This window comes from Lagenorhynchus albirostris, chromosome 20 (genome assembly GCF_949774975.1).
Source record: "Lagenorhynchus albirostris chromosome 20, mLagAlb1.1, whole genome shotgun sequence".
Taxonomy (NCBI): domain Eukaryota; kingdom Metazoa; phylum Chordata; class Mammalia; order Artiodactyla; family Delphinidae; genus Lagenorhynchus; species Lagenorhynchus albirostris.
In genome coordinates, this window is record NC_083114.1 from 31300933 (window position 1) to 31313789 (window position 12857).

At 37.9% G+C, this 12857-nt stretch overlaps 1 protein-coding gene across 5 annotated transcripts in view; it reads left to right on the forward strand.

Annotated features, from left to right (window-relative positions):
- Positions 1-12857, forward strand: part of VMP1 (vacuole membrane protein 1) — a 130811-nt gene that overhangs the window by 110754 nt on the left and 7200 nt on the right. The window lies entirely within an intron of this gene.

The following is a 12857-nucleotide window of genomic DNA, read 5'->3' on the forward strand; positions in this document are numbered from 1 at the left end:
ATAAAAAAGACTTCGTTGGTATAGAATTTTTGTGATAGCTCTTTATTTTTTGAGAAGGAAAAATCTTTTGCCCTGTTATTATTTAAATTGAAGGTGAACCTCGTTCCCTACAGCAGGGAAGGATGAAGCTCAGATTATCCTTGTTTAATTTTAAACCAAACATGTATCAAGTCATATAATTCTTGATTTAAAAGAAGCTTTGCAGTTTTAGACTTGCCCCTCCAAAGAAGTATGAAATTCTCTTTATGTAAAAGACATGTGTATATAGTTAGAGTTTAATGGTGCTTTGGTACAATGCTATGACTTTTAGCCAAAATTGGATGCCAGATACACAGTTGTATTTCATTTATATATAAATCTTACATAAAATATTAATATTTCGTTAAATAAGGCATGATATTACCAAAATATGTGTTCTGAATCTATTACTTCACTAGAGAAAAATTAGGCCATTTTAAAAGGCTAAACTATCCAAAGCATTTATTTTTGTGTTTAAAGAAGTCAGACCAGTTTTAACATACGTTTTAAATGACAGTGTCACAAATTTTTTGGAGTTTACTTTGATAAAACAGTAAAGAAAGACCTGTTTAGTTAATCAAATTAATGTCAACTGGAATGTGAATCCTACCGGATATTAAATGAACCCTTTTTTTTTCAATATATGATTTTTTATTCAGTGTTTACAGGTGAGAGGTTTTCTTTTCATTTAATAGTGTTAACTGCCCTATGGTGGAAAAGTGTTAAGTTGGAATGCCCTTTATGTAGTTTTAACACAAATCTCTATTTTAAAAGCCGTTTATGAAAATATTCACTATTAAACAACTGCCACTTGGTAGTGAGCTCATGAGTATTAGTTTTATTATTCTTTGAACCATGCACTATATATTATACTTACTCTTTTCTATGTATGATATATTCTATGATAAAATAGTTTTTAATATTTTCTACTTAGGTATTAATGTAATAATTGAGGAAAAACATATTCTTGAGAATATACTCAGTGGAGCCAGCTAATGATTTTATTACTTCCTAAGCTTCTGATTAGAAATATGGATTATGGCTTGTAAATTAAATTTTAATTACTCCAGTTTTTTGTTGCCTGAATTCTTACAAAGTGGTTTATAGGTCATCATATATCACATTCGAAAAGAAAGAGGGAATATTCTTGTCCCTTTTTTTAAAATAAGAAGACATTTCATCCGTTCCTACAGATTATTGTGCCACCTTGAGAGAATTCTGAGGGACATGTAGGGCTACCACACAAACCACACAGACCCACACATTGTAGGAATGGCTTTGCACGCAGCATCCTACATTCTTTCTTTCTCCTTTTTCCATACTGAACATTTATAGAAGGAAGTTTTCTAGCTACTTCTACATCCTCGCCACTACCACCTTTTGTTTCCCCAGCTTTTGGAGCTTCTAAGAAGTTATATTAGTTAGCTACCTATCTCAAACACGCACATCCAGTTTCATTTCCTTCCAATCAGTTCATCATACTGCAGTTAGTAACCTTTTAAAAATCATACCTGAGCCTGTCACCACCACTGTCCTCACTCCGCAGTTCCTCCACTTCTTGAAACCCTTCACTTGTTTTCCCCTTCATTCTTAAGATAAAGCTAAAACTCCTTACTGGGTCTCTATAGCCTTGAATGAGCTATCCCCTATAGTTTTCTCTGCTTGAGTCTCTCACCATTGGTCTTTGCTCAGGCTTTTCCCTTTGTCCTGTTCAGGGTTTCTCAACCTTGGCACTATTGACATTTTAGGCCAGATAAGATGTCTTTGTTGTGGGGGACTGTCCTGTGCATTGTAAGATATTTAGCTGCGTCCTTTTCCTCTACTCACTAGATGCCAATAGTGTCTCCCAGTTGTGACAATCAAAAATGTCCCCAAACATTGCCAAATGTTCCATGGCAAGTAAACCGCCACTGTCACCACCAATCCCATTGAGAATCACTGGCCTAGATAATGTCCTTTGGATTTCAGCTACTATATTCACAAAAACACCTTCCCTGACTAGGTCACAATTACCCTCTTTCCTAGGGACCTCTTTTCTCAGCAGTATGTACTACATGCACTGACAGTTGTATTTTTACATTCATGTTTGAGGGTGTATGATTACTGTCCTTTTACAACTAACCTGTAAACTTCTTAATGGCAGAGGCCATGCCTATTTTTGTTCGCTGTTGTGTCCATAGCATCTGGCATCTTGATTGACGCATAGCAGATGCTTGATAAATATCTGGTGAATAAATGAACAGGTGGCGTCCAAATAAAGATCTGGTCAGTAAGAATCAGCAAATTATTTGTAGAGCCCAGATTCTTCTGTTTCCCCAGCCTTTGGAGTTTCTAAGAAATTATATTAATTATCTACAGTAAATAGCAATAAACGTAGCTTTAAGCTTAGGCCAATGTATTAAAGTTAGAATTTCTTATTCCTTATGTTTTTCAAAATCAGTAGTCCTGGGCTTCCCTGGTGGCGCAGTGGTTGAGAGTCTTCCTGTCAATGCAGGGGACACGGGTTCGAGCCCTGGTCCGGGAAGATCCCACATGCCATGGAGCAGCTAAGCCCACGTGCCACAGCTACTGAAGCCCACATGCCTAGAGCCCATACTCTGCAACAGGAGAGGCCACTGCAATGAGGGGCCCGCGCACCGTAACAAAGAGTGGCCCCCACTCGCCGCAACTAGAGAGGGCCCGTACGTGGCAACGAAGACCCAATGCAGCCAAAATTTAATTAATTAATTAATTAATTAAATAAAAAATCAGTAGCCCCTCCCCTTAACTATCTCCTCTAGCACAGCCCCTCAAAAAAAAAAAAAGAAATTCCAGTGATTCTTCTTAAAGATGGTTTTGCATGAAGTTATTCTAAGATATTCAAGGCCTAGTGGAATGGGTGGTGGTTTTGTTTTGTTTTGCGTGTGTCTTATTTTAAAAACTGTTTGCAACAGACAAATGTTGCAACGTCCTGATATCTTCATCTTTTCCCCAGTACTGTCTACAGGGATTACCCATCAACTTCTTTTCTAGATAAACTATTAAGCAGTATAAATAATTAGACTTAGCTGTAATAATAATTCTTTATTACCACATGCTAATGGGTATCTTTTTCATCTTAGTCTGTAATAAAATTATCTTTTAATCAGATTCTCTAATTGAGCTTGACATGGTTTGTTTTCCTACATTTTGAAGTAGGAAATGCTATATAAGTGTTCAGATGATAATAAATGATGATAAATAGTATCACCAAACCTAGACTGAAAATTAAGTTAAACCAGGAGAATGAATCTTTAGAAGACCTAAATTTGTTCTTTTATATCATAATAAATAGCTTAGCAATTTATTTCAGAAAAGGGAAGGAGAACAGTCAGATTGATTCCCTAGACTCATTGTTGAGTTGAACTGAAAATACTACATGTAATTTGCTATAGAAACATTCTCCTTTGATTGTTCTCCCTTTTCACACTGTAAAAACTACTGATATAAATGGTGTGTGTAGATATATATATATATATATATATATATATATATATGGCAAATCATCAAACTAAACTAGAAAGTTTGGAATACAGCCTTTTTTTGCGGGGGGCTGTGTTGGGTCTTGTTGCTGCACGTGGGCTTTCTCTAGTTGTAGCAAGTGGGGGCTACTCTTAGTTGCGGTGCGCGGGCTTCTCATTGCGGTGGCTTCTCTTGTTGTGGAGCAGGGGCTCTATGCATGCAGGCTTCAGCAGTTGCAGCACATGGGCTCAGTAGTTGTGGTATGCAGGCCCTAGAGCACAGGCTCAGTAGTTGTGGCACACGAGCTTAGTTGCTCCGCGGCATATGGGATCTTCCCGGACCAGGGATCAAACCCGTGTCCCCTGCATTGGCAGGCGGATTCTTAACCACTGCGCCACCAGGGAAGTCCTGGAATCCTTTTGAAGGATGTTTAAAACTATGTGCCCACAATTAAGAGGGTGGTGAATTGCCATGGTAGAGTAAAAATCAAAAGAAAAGACCAAGAAAAAGTCAGCAACAGTTCAAATTTAAAATAAAATTATGAGATACTAAGGCAAGGAAGAATGAAAAAATGAATCCCAAGAGTAAGGACAGCTATGGAGTGAAATATGAAAAGAACACACAGGCTTTAGACAAAACCAATCTATGTTTGAATATAAACTCTGCCACAGGCCAGTTATTTATTTCCTGTCTGTATCCACTTTTAGCTGCTGTTCTCTCAAATAATATATTTTCTTTGAGTAGCATTTCTTCCCCAGTTCAGGAGGCCACTGGTAATCTTTCCAACTTCCAGTCAAAATGTAAAATGTCCTGTCTCAAAATATCTTAGAGTGTAGTTGAAATGTACTCATATCAAGTGATTTAAAATTCTAAGCCATGTGGATTTCTAAAATGCCTTTCCTCTCAATTTTTATGTTGCCTGTGTTCTCATCTCATTTTCCAAAGTTTCTACTGACTGTGAATGGAAAGGTAGCATGCTAGGTGACTACTTTGTATGCTCTCAGAGAAGATTGAGGGAAGGCCTACTTCTCCTTAAAGGAAGTTCCCATTTCTTTACTCTCTGATCAGTAAAATACCTTTTATCAGGACAAAGTTTTTCATCAAAGATTATACAAATAATTCTTGAGGGTACTATTTATTAAACATAGTGAGCACTTTACATGCAATTGTTATTACTATTTACTTCTTTTTTTTTTAACTTTTTATTTTATTTATTTATCTTTGGCTGCATTGGGTCTTCGTTGTGGTGCGTGAGCTTCTCATTGCGGTGGCTTCTCTTGTTGCAGAGCACGGGCTCTAGAGTGCAGGCTCAGTAGTTGTGGCACATGGGGTCAGTAGTTGTGGCTCACCAGCTCTAGAGCGCAGGCTCAGTAGTTGTGGCATACGGGCTTAGTTGCTCCGCGGCATGTGGGATCTTCCCGGACCAGGGCTCGAACCCGTGTCCCCTGCATTAGCAGGCGTATTCTTAACCACTGTGCCACCAGGGAAGTCCCTTTTTTTGCTGTTTTGGACAATGCTTCTGTGAGCATTTCTTAGTGCAAGATAGATGAGCACATAGTGGAACCTAGAATATGATAAAAGGGACAACATAGAAGAGGGAAAAGGTGAATGAAAGAGAGACTGGACATAAGCAAGATAACCCTTCATTGTGATAAGTTAACTTAGTTTTGTCTAGGGTCAAATTTTGTCTAGGCAGGTGTGCCTGTGGCCTGCCATGTCAGGCTACTCACCTCCCCAGGTGTCAGGGAAAGAATTATTTAGTGTTGACCATTGCATCTCTGGTGGTGAGGTTTAGGATCAGTTTTATACAGATTTGAATGCTATACTGATGACTGAAAGAAATATCCCTTTCCCCAAACGGCTTCTAGTCTCAGTGTAACTATGGAATGGCCCAGCTACATAAGTGTGCCTTTGGACTGTGGTATTTTTAGTATAGTTTATCATGGTATGACAGTCCTAACGTCCCAGAGAGAATATAAGACCTACCTCCAAAATGTATTGTAATTTTAAGAGTAAATAATTCCCCTCCCTTGACCAGAAATAATTATTTGTAGATTTATTTCTTGGACAGTTCTGGAAAGTAATCATTAGTATCCCTGGGCTTAGGGAAAGGTATCCCTATTACCTATTCCTAAATCAAAGGGCTGTCTAGTTATATATGAAAATCTGAATAGATGTAATGAATCAGTTACATATTCTGAAAGGTTAGAACAGATAATAGCCTTGAAAAAGCCTTTTGGTTTATAGTATGTTTGGCAAGAGGACAGAGAAAAGGTTCTGAAAAAAGATTAGGCATGTAATGGAGTTTTTCACTCTCTGATATCCTAAGCTGAAGTAAGTCAGAGGACAGAACCAAAGAACCAGGGAACTTTAGAGCTTCTAAGGCCTTACATTTGTTGCAGTCTTTCTTTCTTTCTTTTCTTTCTTCCTTCCTTCCTTCCTTTCTTTCTTCTTTCTTTCTTTCTCTTTCTTTCTTTCTTTGATTTTAAACTTATTTTTATTTAATTTTAGATTTTCTCCAATGAGAGAGACCTGGACATATTTCTTAAAGAGCATGACCAAGTCTAACTTTAAAATCATGATTAAAATGACATGTTCTGATATTCTCACCAAATAGAGGATGAGAATTCCCAGAAAATAACATTAAGCATATGACTCGTAACAAACCATATGCAGAACATTGGTTCATTGTCAGGTTGCCAGAGTCTTATTGGAAGACAAAGTCCCCAGTTTTACCACACAAGAAAATTTCCATAACTCAGTCATTGAACTCGGGGGATGGGGTTGGCTGGAGCAGGGACTTTTTTACCAGATACAGAATGTTCCATGCTCTTCTTTGCTGTCTCCTATTTCTAAGTTAACTTGACATTTGACCTCAAGAGTCAGACTTGCCTGTGGCAAGAGAGATCATTTTAACCAGTGAGTAATAAAGTGCTTGAATCTTAATGTTGTTTCTTGTTCCTCACTCTGTAAGTGGTCAGAATGAGCCATATTGGTCTGGACTTTTTCTTCTACAGAAAGAAAATCTACCCTTTCATTTTATTATTTTTATTTATTTATTTATTTATTTTGGCTGTGTTGGGTCTTCGTTGCTGCACACGGGTTTTCTCTAATTTGCGGCGAGAGGGGGCTACTCTTTGTTGCAGTGCGCAGGCTTCTAACTGCAGTGGCTTCTCTTGTTGCAGAGCACAGGCTTTAGGCGCGCGGGCTTCAGTGGTTGTGGTACGTGGTCTCTGTAGTTGTGGCTCACGGGGCCCAGAGCACAGGCTCAGTAGTTGTGGCGCATGGGCTCAGTTTCTCCGCAGCATGTGGGATCTTCCCGGACCAGGGCTCGAACCCGTGTCCCCTGCATTGGCAGATGGATTCTTAACCACTGCACCACCAGGGAAGTCCCTACCCTTTCATTTTAAAATACACAAACCTGGTTTATGTATTTGATTCTCTTTGACTTTTTTTGATCATTGTCAGAAAAAGTTATGGAAGTGTGGAACACAAATAACTGTATTAATCGGAGGAGGATACAGAGGTTTTAAGACCCCAGCTGCTGAGAATCAGTTGTACATGCTGATTTTAATATAATCTTCTGTACTTCAGATAGAAAATTCCTTCTTTTTCGTGTCCTCTTCCTGTAGTTTATCTTCTCTTTTGACTCTTAACTCCTTTGTATTTTTCTTATAGATATTGGGAGGCAGATAGTTAAAGGTTAAAGCAAGAACACTGGAGTTAGACTGTAAGGTGAGAAATGGACATTGTATTAGGAAGTTACTATTAACCATAATTAGAGCATTTCTGTAGAATGATGAAAACTAAAACCCAATTATATTAACCTACATAGTGGGTAAAGAAAAAGTCAGGCCAAGGTCATACCTGACACATTTTAAGTGTTCTATAAATATTTGTTGACTAATTGAATTCATTTATTCATTATTAGGAGAGACCTCTGTGTATTTTAGGCTGAGGGAAATACTCTGGTTAAAAGCTAGAGATGGAAAATACAAATGAAGAAAAGGAAGGACGTGGGTTGGATGTAACATTTAGTAAGCACTCAGTGTGCCAGATGCTTTACATTTGTTTTTATGAATATGCATAATAAAATCTATAAGGTACTTGCTATCACTGTCTTCATGGGGAAACTGAAACATATTTAAATTCATGTAAATGGTAAGAGCTGTAAGGAGATAGGATCAAAAGCCTGAGTGGTTTGATTTATTCTCCTTAACCACTTCTTCCTTCAAAACTGGAATGAAGGGACTTCCCTGGTGGCACAGTGGTTAAGAATCCGCCTGCCAATGCAGGGGACACGGGTTCAAGCCCTGGTCCGGGAAGATCCCACATGCCTTGGAGCAACTAACGCCGTGCCCACAACTACTGAGCCTGCGCTCTAGAGCCCGCATGCCACAGCTACTGAGGTAATCTTGAAGTTGGAGATGTGGAGGAGAGTGCTAGTTTCAAATGGCTGCCTCGTGAATGTGATAGGGAGTCAGCATGAGTTCTTTCTGTCTACTATCCTTGTTCACACTTGTATTGACCTGGCACAGCTGAAACTAGTTACTGCCGGTGTTACTTTGAGAAACCTACTGGGTTTTGTACTGTAGGTTTAAATGCATTTTTTTTTTCCTCTCCCTCTCATCACCCTTCTAGATTAAGTTCATTGAGGGCAGAGATCCTGGCTTTTGTTTTTAAGGTTATCTACTGCATTTAGCGAGTTTCTGCCTAATGGTTGGAGTAACTAGATTTTTCTTGATAAATTTAAATTCGTTTTCAATACTGTCAATTTTTTCACTCACAGTCAAGCCACTTTGAATGATATAAAGGCCAGTGAGCTTCCGTGCTATTTCACCTTAAATTTGAAATTCCGCAAACTATTCTTTATTCTTGACCTTTGGGTCTGCGGGTCCCTGTTGCTGATTTCTTTCTTTCTTAGAACTCAGTGGGTCATCCAACCAGCAGCAGTTGATTTTTAACAGGGTTTTGTTTTAGCAGCCAATCACTTTTACTTGGTTCTTATATGAGACCACTTCTTTAGCTCTGCCCTCCTTCGTTAACATAAATGCCTGTTTGGCTTCTATTGCTCAACTCAAAATTCTGAAATGAGGTTTTGTTTTCAAAAGCTGCCCTTTAATGATAGCATATTTCAAAGAGTACGTGCTAATTGTGAGGAGGTCTTACCTTCATCCTGATTCTTATAGAAAACAATTCCAAATGTTCAAAAGCAAGTGCAGGGCTTCCCTGGTGGCACAGTGGTTAAGAATCCTCCTGCCAATGCAGGGGACACGGGTTCAAGCCCTGGTCTGGGAAGATCCCACGTGCTGCAGAGCAACTAAGTCCTTGTGTCACAACTACTGAGCCTGCGCTCTAGAGCCTGTGAGCCACAACTACTGAGCCTGCGTGCCACAACTACTAAAGCCTGTGCGCCTAGAGCCCATGCTCGGCAGCAAGAGAAGCCACTGCAATGAGAAGCCCGCACACTGCAACGAAGAGTAACCCCTGCTCGCTGCAACTAGAGAAAGCCCGCATGCAGCAACGAAGACCCAATGCAGCCAAAAATAAACAAATTTTTTTTAAAAAGGAAAGCAAGTGCAATTGAGGGTTACTTTTTTTTGAAAGACGCCTGTGATAGAAATATGCTGTGAGGCAGTAGAAACAGTACACCTGATGTTTCTGGATAAAGCAGTGGTCTTCCTTCTACACAGCCACTAGGAAACTGACGGTGTCATCACCATGGTGTCATGGTGTCAGTTCTACTCAGCGCACAATGGACTAACTTGAGTACAAAAGAGGTTTTAATAATTTGAAAGGGGCACAGCTGTGAATGAAATTCAAGATGTTTTAATCCCAAATCCTGAGGTTGAATCACAACGAATTTTAGATGGTACCAGAGACTATCAACTCAAACTTGTATATATGATAAAGCCCTAGATTTTAACTCTTTCATTTCAGTCACATGGGATTACTGGATCCCATTTTTACCGGGTTAAATATGTTTATTTGCAGCCAACACCAGTTCATTTACTTGTCATATTCCTGGGTTCATGGATTAATTAGGGATCAATTTGTATCTTTTTTTCTTTTTTCTTTCTCTAATCTCTGAGGACTTAAAGGCTATAAATATTAATGGATTTTAGCATGATGGCCTTTGGCTTCTTCAGAAAGATTGTTTGATAAATTACTTCCCCTCTGCCTTGCCTGCCTCTTCTCCTGAGCAGTCTACCTAAGGAGGAAAGACTTTTTGTTTCATTTGCAGGGAAATCTATCATTGTTGAATCAGGTCAGGAGTCTGAGATCCATTCTGAGTGACTATGAATAGAGTTCTAGTATTGGTCGGGGCCCCAGGGAAACTGGTGGTTAAATACTGTGAGAATCTTTATCAGACAGGAAATGACAACTCATTAAAGTACTAACCGTTAAGCCTGTTTAGATCCTGGCCTCCCTGCCCAGTGGGGGCAGGGCCGGGGGTGGGGTTGGTTATGGTGGTGTGGTGTTTAACTCTACAGTGTTTGACCAACATGTGCACGTTTCTGAAAACAAAGAATTATTTATAAGACTGTTATCAAGAAAGGGACTTGCTAGGCCATCTTGTCACTGAACTTCTACCTACCGTATTATCATTGCCTCTTTTGTTCAGAAGACAGATCAGCATGTAATGGAGGTGGGATAGGGAGGGGCTTTTATTTCATCCCTGAAAATATATCCTACCAGTACCTTAATTGTAAAATTTAATCTCTTTAGCAGAAGAGCCTGTAGCTTCAGTCTAGAAGAGTCTGTTTACGGCTGTACTTACTTCTCAGCTCCCAGGACAAATCTCAATTGATAGAATTCTCTGGAGTCAAATTTGACTTATTGATTTACATACAATGATCCTCACCCAATCAAGAAAATTCTAAAGACCCTGATATTCATTTAAAACATAAATATAAGTTTAACTGTGGGCACAGGATTTCAGTCTCTTGAGATTTGGCTATTCAGGTTCTTAAAGGCCCTCTTTATAGGAGCCACTATAAAGGATGGAAGGATGAGCAAAAAAGAGACACTTAATCTGGATCTTTGTAGAAATAGCTTTCTTTTCTCTAATATGTTACCTAAGAGTTTTGCCTTGAGTTGTTCTGCTAACTAAGCCTTAAGATATTTTTGACCTTTTGGGAACAAGGTATAGTATCTGTACCCCTTGTGGTTTAGTTTCCTGGTCTAAACCAGTGGTCTCCACCATTGGAGTGGGACTAAAATAGAACTTCTATTTATATTTATTTTCATCTTTGTTATTTTTTGTGTATTTTGTAATGTACATGACATTATTATGGTAGTATATGTACATATAATTTATATGGCTATACATACATGGAGGATATAGTTTACCATCAGTCTGATTGGCACTCCCTCAATCCACATGTCAGAATATCACAAATCATGGATTACAAACATAGGCTAGGGTTAGAGTAAGAGTTCCATGGTACAAAAGGGGCTTACAGTGGGCATGCTGCAATTTATTGTTTTTTCTATGTCCCATTAATCAGAAATATTTGCTAATGATAGCATGAAAGCTGTCATAATTAGTAAGACATTTAGTAACAATTTAAAAATTTTTAAGATTCCATCCATATTTTATCCATTTGAATTTGTATTTGTACATTTTACTATTTGCGTAAGTACAAATATCAAAAATGTTCGCAGACCATTGGTCTAGGCTCCTCTGCCCTTAAAAGCTGCTTTTGGTGCTATCAAAAAGTAGTCTACTTCAAAAGATCTCTATTATGCTTTCTGAATTATAGCAGCAGTAGACTTGATTAAACCTTTCCTTTCCCTTTCTTTTAATACTACCCCTGACCTGAATCTTCTTCTAAAAACATTTTCTCACATTCATAAGCTTTCCGCGGTTTAACTAACCACACCCTGAGAGTGTTATTTCCATGTTCTGATTAATCATTAGAGGAATGTTAAATAAATCAGCCTCAAAGTACTGCACAAATAGTGAAACGAAGGTTAAAAAAAATTTTTTTTGCACATACTTTTTTTTTCTAAGAAAGATAAAGGCTTACTGCCCTATAGCCTTACTAGGAATCCATGTCAGACAGTATATTTTCTGGAACGCCAATGATATGACTTACACAATCACATTAATGCTAAGATCTTCAAAAAAAGTGGTTAACAAAGCAGAGCCTGTATTAAAAATTTACTTTATTAATACCTGTTTAATTCCCATAGGCATTTCAACTGCTTAACCTTATATAGGTCCTGTGTAAATAGGGCTAAACAAGACAAATCAATTTTTAAAAAGTTTATGTTACTTCTGTGTCATTAAGCACTGTGCCCCAGTTTCATGATGGCACATAATAATAAAAAACACTCATCTGGGTGGAAAAATCCAAACAGAATCATGAACAGGAAAATTTCGGGTCTTTTAATAGCAAGTCCTAGATTGATGACTATGTCTGTAATGGAGAAGAGAATCAAAGTAAATCAAATGGTGTGTTTTTTATATCTGGTGAACCAATTTGTTTGAGACCTACACAATTTGAAAGGAGTCCCTTGAAAACAGAATAACAATGACCGATGAATTTTTTGGAATAGGTGTCTGCTCATAAAATGAAAATTTAAGCATTGTGAAAAACTGGAGTACTCACATCACCCACTCTATGCAACCTCTGCCGATTGTGATGCTTCCTCTGGTAGATTTTCTGGCTTTCTGTGGGAACACAATGCAGACCTTTATTTATAATGAGTCAATATGGGGAGAGTTTAAAATACAGATTTCTTATCAGATAAGTGATTCCACAAACAGAGTCACAGATGCATTAAAAAACATAGAAAAATAATAGATTTGTTTGCATAATGGTCAGGGCCCTTGACAGAATTTTGCAAAGAAGTTTGTCTTGTTTTTGTTTTAACACATACTTAAGTATATAAGCATGGCAAAATATTGTTCCCATGAAACCACTTTTGAGCTCTGAGTGGGTTTATTAGACTTCTGTGGAATTTTTTCTTTACTTTTTCTCCCTTCTTTTGTTTGCATTTTCTGAGGTGTTTTGTTTGTTTCTTTCTTTCTTTATTAAAATCAGTAACAAAAGTTCAAAAATTGCCATTAGAATAAGTTGTTGGAAATTTGTTTCTTCATGAATTATATTATCTGAAAAATGTGTGTGCCAAGAAAATAAATATCAAGATATTACTATCCACAAAAATTTTTTTACCCACTGTGCTGAAGGTCTACAGCAAGGAAAAGTAGATGAGATCAATTTTATTCTTGCTTTTGTTTTCCTTTGTTTTTTCTTTTCTTCTTTAAGGTTTTCTCACCTAGAGAAAATGGCTGTTTACGGCTAGTTTAAGTATATTTAAATCCAACCACTGACTGGAAAATAGTAACT